Source organism: Puma concolor, chromosome A3, assembly GCF_028749965.1.
Source record: "Puma concolor isolate L17-30 chromosome A3, mPumCon1.1.hap2, whole genome shotgun sequence".
In the NCBI taxonomy this organism is placed as follows: Eukaryota; Metazoa; Chordata; class Mammalia; order Carnivora; family Felidae; genus Puma; species Puma concolor.
In genome coordinates, this window is record NC_141669.1 from 132,654,656 (window position 1) to 132,661,474 (window position 6,819).

General features: G+C 45.1%; 1 protein-coding gene across 2 annotated transcripts in view; it reads right to left on the reverse strand.

Annotated features, from left to right (window-relative positions):
- Positions 1-6,819, reverse strand: part of ZNF217 (zinc finger protein 217) — a 38,706-nt gene extending 31,887 nt beyond the window's left edge. Inside the window, exons 1-3 of one of the 2 annotated variants that reach the window (XM_086702515.1) lie at positions 6,689-6,819; positions 5,707-5,919; positions 5,206-5,269 (exon numbers count right to left, since the gene is read on the reverse strand). The gene's annotated coding sequence lies outside the window, so the exon portion shown is untranslated. Of the gene's footprint in view, positions 1-946; positions 1,289-5,205; positions 5,270-5,706; positions 5,920-6,688 lie in introns of those variants that run through there. The other variant, XM_086702517.1, reaches the window with a different exon arrangement.

Sequence of the window (6,819 nt, forward strand, 5' to 3'; positions counted from 1 at the left end):
ACGGCTACTTCTAGCCTTGCTTTAAATGCAGAGAGGTCAAATATGCATTCAACCCACAGAATGTGGCCAGCATTGTTTGCCACGGGCCTGGGACGCAACTACGAGGGAAGGGAGCTCTACGTGGACCGAGCTACCGTTCCAGCAGAAGCACAGACAATCACCTCTCTGTCACATCGATCTTTTCAGAAGTCACATCGATCTTTTCAGAAGTCACATCTGATTACATCAGGGTCCTGCCTAAAACTCCCCATGTCTCCTAGAATAAAAACAAAATCCCTGATAATGCGGCAGGCGGGACTGCTGGGGGGACTTTATCCCACCAACACTGGGATGTGACTGGAAAGAAACGCAAGAAAAACTGACCCACTGAACTTCAAGTTAAGTGTTTCTTCCTTGAGAGATTCGCTCCTGAAAGGCGGCACCTGGTGCAACAAAGAAGACGTGGCAAACTGGAGGACACCGTTTACTTTCTCTCCCGTGTGGAGGGCGCGCTCAGAGAATCAGAGCTGTCACCGATAAGCCTACCTGGCCACTGGACTAGCCGAATCTTCACCCCTTGAAGTTATCACTGCCTTTGCTTTAACAAGAGGAAACTGAGACTCAAGATGAGTAAGTAGCCCGCCTGAGGCCACCCAGCTGACAGTTGGTTCCCCAACCTTCCAGATGACACTGAGGCCAGCGGGCCATCTGAACCCTATGTCAAACCCCAGCTCTGTCACCAGCCGAAATCTCCTCTCTTCTAAAAATCTACACTGATGCACATTTCTCGACATCCTATTTCCTGAATGTTCACCAGTCAGCCATGAGTGAGTGTCTCTGGGGCAGGGTTGAAACATCCTCACCCAGCATTCCTCCCCACCCCCAATCCTGGAACAACAATATTTCACTTGGTTGCCCTGGGGCTAGCCCCTCCCACCTCAGTCCCTCCCTGGCATTCTTGATGTACCTGCTTACTCTTCCTCCAAGTCCTCCAAAGTCCCCAGTAGACTCCAGATCTCCTTTGAAGGTAGGGAAGAAAGGTCATGCAAATTCACGTCCCAAAGGCAATTAGCAGAGTGCTCTTTTGCACACAGCTGGGAGGCAATAAACGTCTGTGAAATGAAAAATGTCGTAGGGATGCCTGGATGGCTCAGTAGGTTGAGGTTGAGTGTCTGACTCTTGATTTTGGCTCAGGTCGTGATCCCTGGGTTGTGGGAGCGAGCCCCACATCAGGCTCTAAGCTCAGCATGGAGCCTGGTTAAGATTCTGTCTCTCTCCCTCTGCCCCTCTTCCCCACTTGAACTGTGTCTCTCTCTCTAAAGTAATGGAAGGAAGGAAGGAAGGAAGGAAGGAAGGAAGGAAGGAAGGAAAAGAAAAAATGTCCCAGAAAGAAAGAAAGAAAGAAAGAGAAAATGTCCTAGAAAGAAAAGAAAGAAAAGAAAAGAAAAGAAAAGAAAAGAAAAGAAAAGAAAAGAAAAGAAAAGAAAAGGAAAGAAAAGGAAAAGAAAGAAAAGGAAAAGAAAAAAAAAGAGAAAATGTCCTAGAATGGATCTCAACTTTCCATGCCTTCCTTTACATGGCCCCTCACAGCTAATCAGTTACTCAGTTTTACAGATCCTATCATCCAAGTAGCTCTCAAGTGCACCCTCTCCTTTCATATTCCTACCATCCTGTCTTTTCCTTCTGATCTGCATAATAATTTCATAACCGGGTCTCGAGCACCTGTCTTCTTCTCAGCCTAGTAAATTTTTCCTCAATACCACAAATAACCATCCTTCTGCTGCCCTGTACAAAATTCTCCAATTTACCCAAATAAGTCCTAGTTCCCCCTCTTAGGATGCAAAACTACACCATGGCCCCAGCCAACCTTTCAGCCAGATTCATTCCATAAACATTTATTGACCACTCCTTTGTCCCGGGCACTGGCTAGGTAGTAATTAAAGAGTGAGGTACAAAACAAATTGGATTGCTGTCCTCATGGAGTTTATATTTTCATAGGAGAAACAGATATTAAACAAATTAAAACAAACAAAAAAAAGTATATTAGCATATAATTATAGTAACTACCCTGAAGAGATAATCACTCAGGGGCTCAAAGAAGCATACATAAGGATATTCATTGCAGCCTTGTTTATAATCGTGACAAATAAGAAACAACCTACAAGTTCATCAAGAGAAAAATGACCAAATAAACTATGATATATCCAAATTTAAGAATATAGACAGCAGTTAGAAAGAATGAAATAGTGCTACATATGCCCATGTGCTAAATCACCAAGACATGATGGAGTAAATAAATAAATGAAGCCACAAAAGGTATGCCATTCTTTGGTTTAAACACACACAATAGTATATTCTCTAAAGGAAATGCATATATATATATAACATATGTATGTGTACGTTTGTATATTATATATAATATATACACGTGTTTATACTACACAGGGATCAGAAATATATAGGCTGATCATTTCACATTGTGTACAAATATCGAATCATTATATTGTACAACTGAAGCTAAGAGGTTATATGCCAATCATGTCTCAATATAAGAAAGAAATGTACATGCAAATGCATGAATAAAAGCTGGTTAATTCTCAAATACGGGCAACGATCCAGGACCCTTTACTGGCAGCTAAATATTTTAATCTTTTAACACGTAAAACACACTCATATTTGACCCAGATAAGTAAAAATTAGCTGCCTATTAGCATACAATTCCAAACTACATTAAAGACTCTGAGAAATTAAAAATGGAGAATAAAATACTTAGTATTTTCATACACTGCTTTTTTTCCCCACATACTGCTTTTTAATGAACTATTCTCTACTTACCCTTCTCCTTGCTCTGTGCCCACTACCTGTCCCACCTTCATTTTGAATCTCCCCAAACCCACATGCCACATATGTCCAAAAATCAGTCTGTAGTCATCCTACCCATCCCCCATGGTCCTCTCCACATGCCACTATGCTCTTTGTTCGGTCACTCTCTTTGTTCAGTGCCTCCTTTATGACATTTGCTGGGTTATGCCCAGCCCCGGATGTTGTCTGAATGGACTACAGGCTCCTCAACCGGAAGGCCGGTTTCCTCCAAATCACAGCACCCAGGAAAGTATCCCAATATTCAGCTGTTCAATTGAAGTAAATATGCTCCCTGGTTCTTCCATTCACTCATTCATTTACTGTCTCACTCAACAAATAGTAAGACCAGCTGGGTACCAGGCACTGTTTTAGGTGCTGGGAATAGAGCAGGAAAGCAAACCCACCAAAATGCCGATCCTCACGGAGTTAACACTTAATGTCGTAGTGAATTAAATGATCAGTGCTACGGGGCACCTGGCTGGCTCAGTCAGTGGAGCACGGGACTCTTGATTTTGGGGTTGTGCTTTCAAGTCCCACACTGGGTATAGAGATTACTTAAAAAATAAAATCTCAGGGCTCCTGGGTGGCTCAGTCGGTTAAGCACCTGACTCTTGATTTCAGCTCAGGTCATGATCTCATGATCTGTGGGATCGAGCCCCACATCGGGCTTTGCACCAACAGTAGTACAGAGCCTGCTTGGGGTTCTCTCTCTCTCTCTCTCTCTCTCTCTCTCCTTCTCTCTGCACCCGCCTCCCTCAAAATAAATAAATAAACTTTAAAAATTTTTTAGTAAAATCTTTAGAAAAGAATTAAAGAATTAAAGGATTCGTGTTATGGAGACAGGGGGCGGGGAAAGGGGCCAGAGAGTCGAGGGAGCCGGTGAGGGTAATGTTCAACAGGCTAGTCCTGGAAGACTTCTCAGGTGGAGACATTTGAGTAAAGATCAGAAGGGGTGACAGTGGGAGCCACGTAGAGGCTCTCTCTGGGGAGAGAGCACTCCCAGCCGAGGGATCAGCATGCAAAGACCTTGAAGCGTTATGCCCCGTGGTTCAAGGAACAGCAAGGAAGCTGGCGTGATGTTGTGGCTGGCATGGAGCACTAAGAGGACACAAGTCATAAAATGAGTGTGGAAGAGATCCACACCATTTGGGGCATTGTGAGGACAGGATGTTACTCTGGATGAACCTGAGCGCCAGTGAATAGTATGAACAGAGGAATAATGATCTGGCGGAGGTATTAAGAGTGTTATTAAACAAACTGATAAACCAAGAGTCCTCCTTTGCTGCAATCACTCAGATATTTACGCGTGTCCATATTTTCAGTACAACAGCACAACAACAACAATAATGGTAACAGTAAGAAGAGGTAAGACAAAGTGTAACAAAAAGGGAAAAATAAAACAATTTATTGAGCCCCTGCTATGTGCCAGAGTCTTAACTCCACACCTGATCTACCCGATCATAGTGTTTTCTCGTTCTCCTGATAACCTGTAGACTTAAATTCATCTGGCAGATGAGGAGACCGTAGCCATTCGAGGTTAACTCACTTTCTGCCTTACTAACTTCTTTAACTTGCTTGAGATTCTACAAGAATGAAGTAGAATTCTAGCCCGAACAAATTCCAAAGCCCATGCTGACTCATGCCATTCTGTTCTGTACTAAGCGGTTGACTTTGGCCTCAGGAGACTAGAGAATAATAATAGTGACCATTGATTAAGTACTTCTTATGGGCCAAGTACATTATTTGCACCGTTTCTGGATACCCAGGCAGAATCGGTACCCTCATCACCCAGATTAGAAGCCACACCTCCGAGTGGTGAGACAGGTAGTGAGTTCTAGGGCTGAGCTCTTGAAACGGGTTTCCAGGTTCAAACCAAGACCCTGGGCTACCCAACTATTGCCTTTGCCGTCTCACTGGAGCTCCCTCCCCGCCTCCACCCCTGGCCTTTTACAGACGGAGGTAAGAGTAATCACTGACAGGTGTATTTGGAGGAATAAATAAGGCCTCACTACTAAAATGCTTTGGGGGGAATTTGGCACATAGCGAGCGTTCAATTAGGACAGGCTAGTGTCACAAAGACCATTGCCCACGGCCACACAGGAACTCGCCCGCACTCAGAACCAGGTCTGTTCTCAACCACTGCATGGCCCTGCCAGGGTACTTATTCTGGGCGGGAGAAGAGAACCAAGAGTGTTTCTATGACGTGAGACAGACAGTCAGAGCTGGCCCCGAGTCTGTCCACTCCAGAACCTGAGCAGCTCTTGACCACCAGAACGACTCCTCAGTGTAGACAAAGCAAGTGGAAGTCTTTGAAGAAAGATACCTCAATCCGAGTGATCCTCGCGGAAGGTGGGAGATACCTACCTGCCTTTCAGGGTTCTTTGGACACCTTCTCCAAACTGGAGGTCAAGCGAGACCGGAGAGGCACCTAAAGAAGAGGGTCAGAGGTGAGTGGCTCCAGGGAAGCGTGCCAGGTGGCTGAGCCCCTGTCTCCCGACCACAGCTCTCCAGCCACACCCTCAAACAGGATGCTGGGGTTTGGGGAAAATACTGGAGAGGAGATTAAGGTTAGAGCCACGCCCCTGGTAGGTATAGAGTGACCAAGAAATCAGGAGTCTACCCTGAAGATTAGCCGTCTGCCTTGGTCCTCCGTAGTGCGGTGGACCCACAGCCAGCTACCCCACTATTTCACTCGCAGCCAATGGGCTTCTTCGGCTCAGCAGCTCCCAAAAACGAGCATGCAGATTTCCTCAGAAACCGGAACTGAATCAAACACGGTCCTCAGAGCCAGCGGAGACCCAAACCCTGGCTCCCAGCTCAGCTGCTGGGAAACCTCAGCCTCCTGACTCGACTTGCCTGCCTCACCTGTACAATGGGAAGAACATCGCCGCCCGCTGCACGGGGCCCGCTCTGGAAGGTCACAGGAGCTAATCACAACCAAACCTTAAAACGGTGCCTGGCACACGGCCATCAGCTCAGTAAACATCAGCCAAAATGACCTTAGTCATTATTGTCTCCGAACGTCTCCGTTCTAAAACAGCCCGTCCGCTTAACGAATCCCTTTGGCTTCTTTGACAACTTAAAAAAAAAAAAAAAAATTGTGGTTAGCACATTTTGTTGACGTATTTTTACAAATACCAAGCCTGCCCGTCCTCTTAAAAATATTTTAAGAGATTATATTTTGTCCCCACTCGCTTTGAGGAACTGCTTCGGAGCCACTGAGTGGGCCAAAAACAGCAAGAAAGCAAAGGAGGATAATAAAACCTCTTTCCTGAACTTTTTCCAGAAAAACAAAAAACAAAAAAAAAAGAATTTCAAGATTCAGATTCTGGGCTTTTAAGGACCATCTTGCTAAGTATTTTATCAAGTTCCTTCTTGTTTTCTCCCCTCCCCCCCCCATAAACACGACAGTAATGAGATAGTTTCTTCTTTCTCCCTGCCTCCAAAAAAAAAAAAAAAAAAAATCTGTCCCATAAATTTCTCCCAAACCCACGCAACCGAATTTTCTACAAGGATTTGTAAGAAACTGAGAATGCTCTGAACAGAAACGAACCGCTCCTGAAGCAGTTCTCATTTGAAGTCAACAAATAAGCACAACGTGTCCCCAAGGAAACAAAGTAGAATTTGGACGATAAAATGGCTCTGCCCCTAATCCCCGGTTCCCCCGTGCTGCAAGGCTGCACTGGCAGGAAACACATATGCCATCAGAAGTCTCTGCTAGTTTCCACCAGTATTTCTCCATCAGCCCGCTCAGCCGTACGGACCCAAGTAAGACACCCAGCTTTAAAAAAAAAAAAAAAGAAAAAAGAAAAAAAAAATTGGTAAAGGAAAAGAAGAGCACGCTGACCTGATCATTTCTACCTTCCTCGGGGTGGGTAGACAGAGACCAGAAGAAATGCGGGCGCCCCTCCCCCGCCAGAACCGGGCTTCCCGTCTGGGTGGAAACTATCTCATTACCACATTTTCAACAAGTAGACC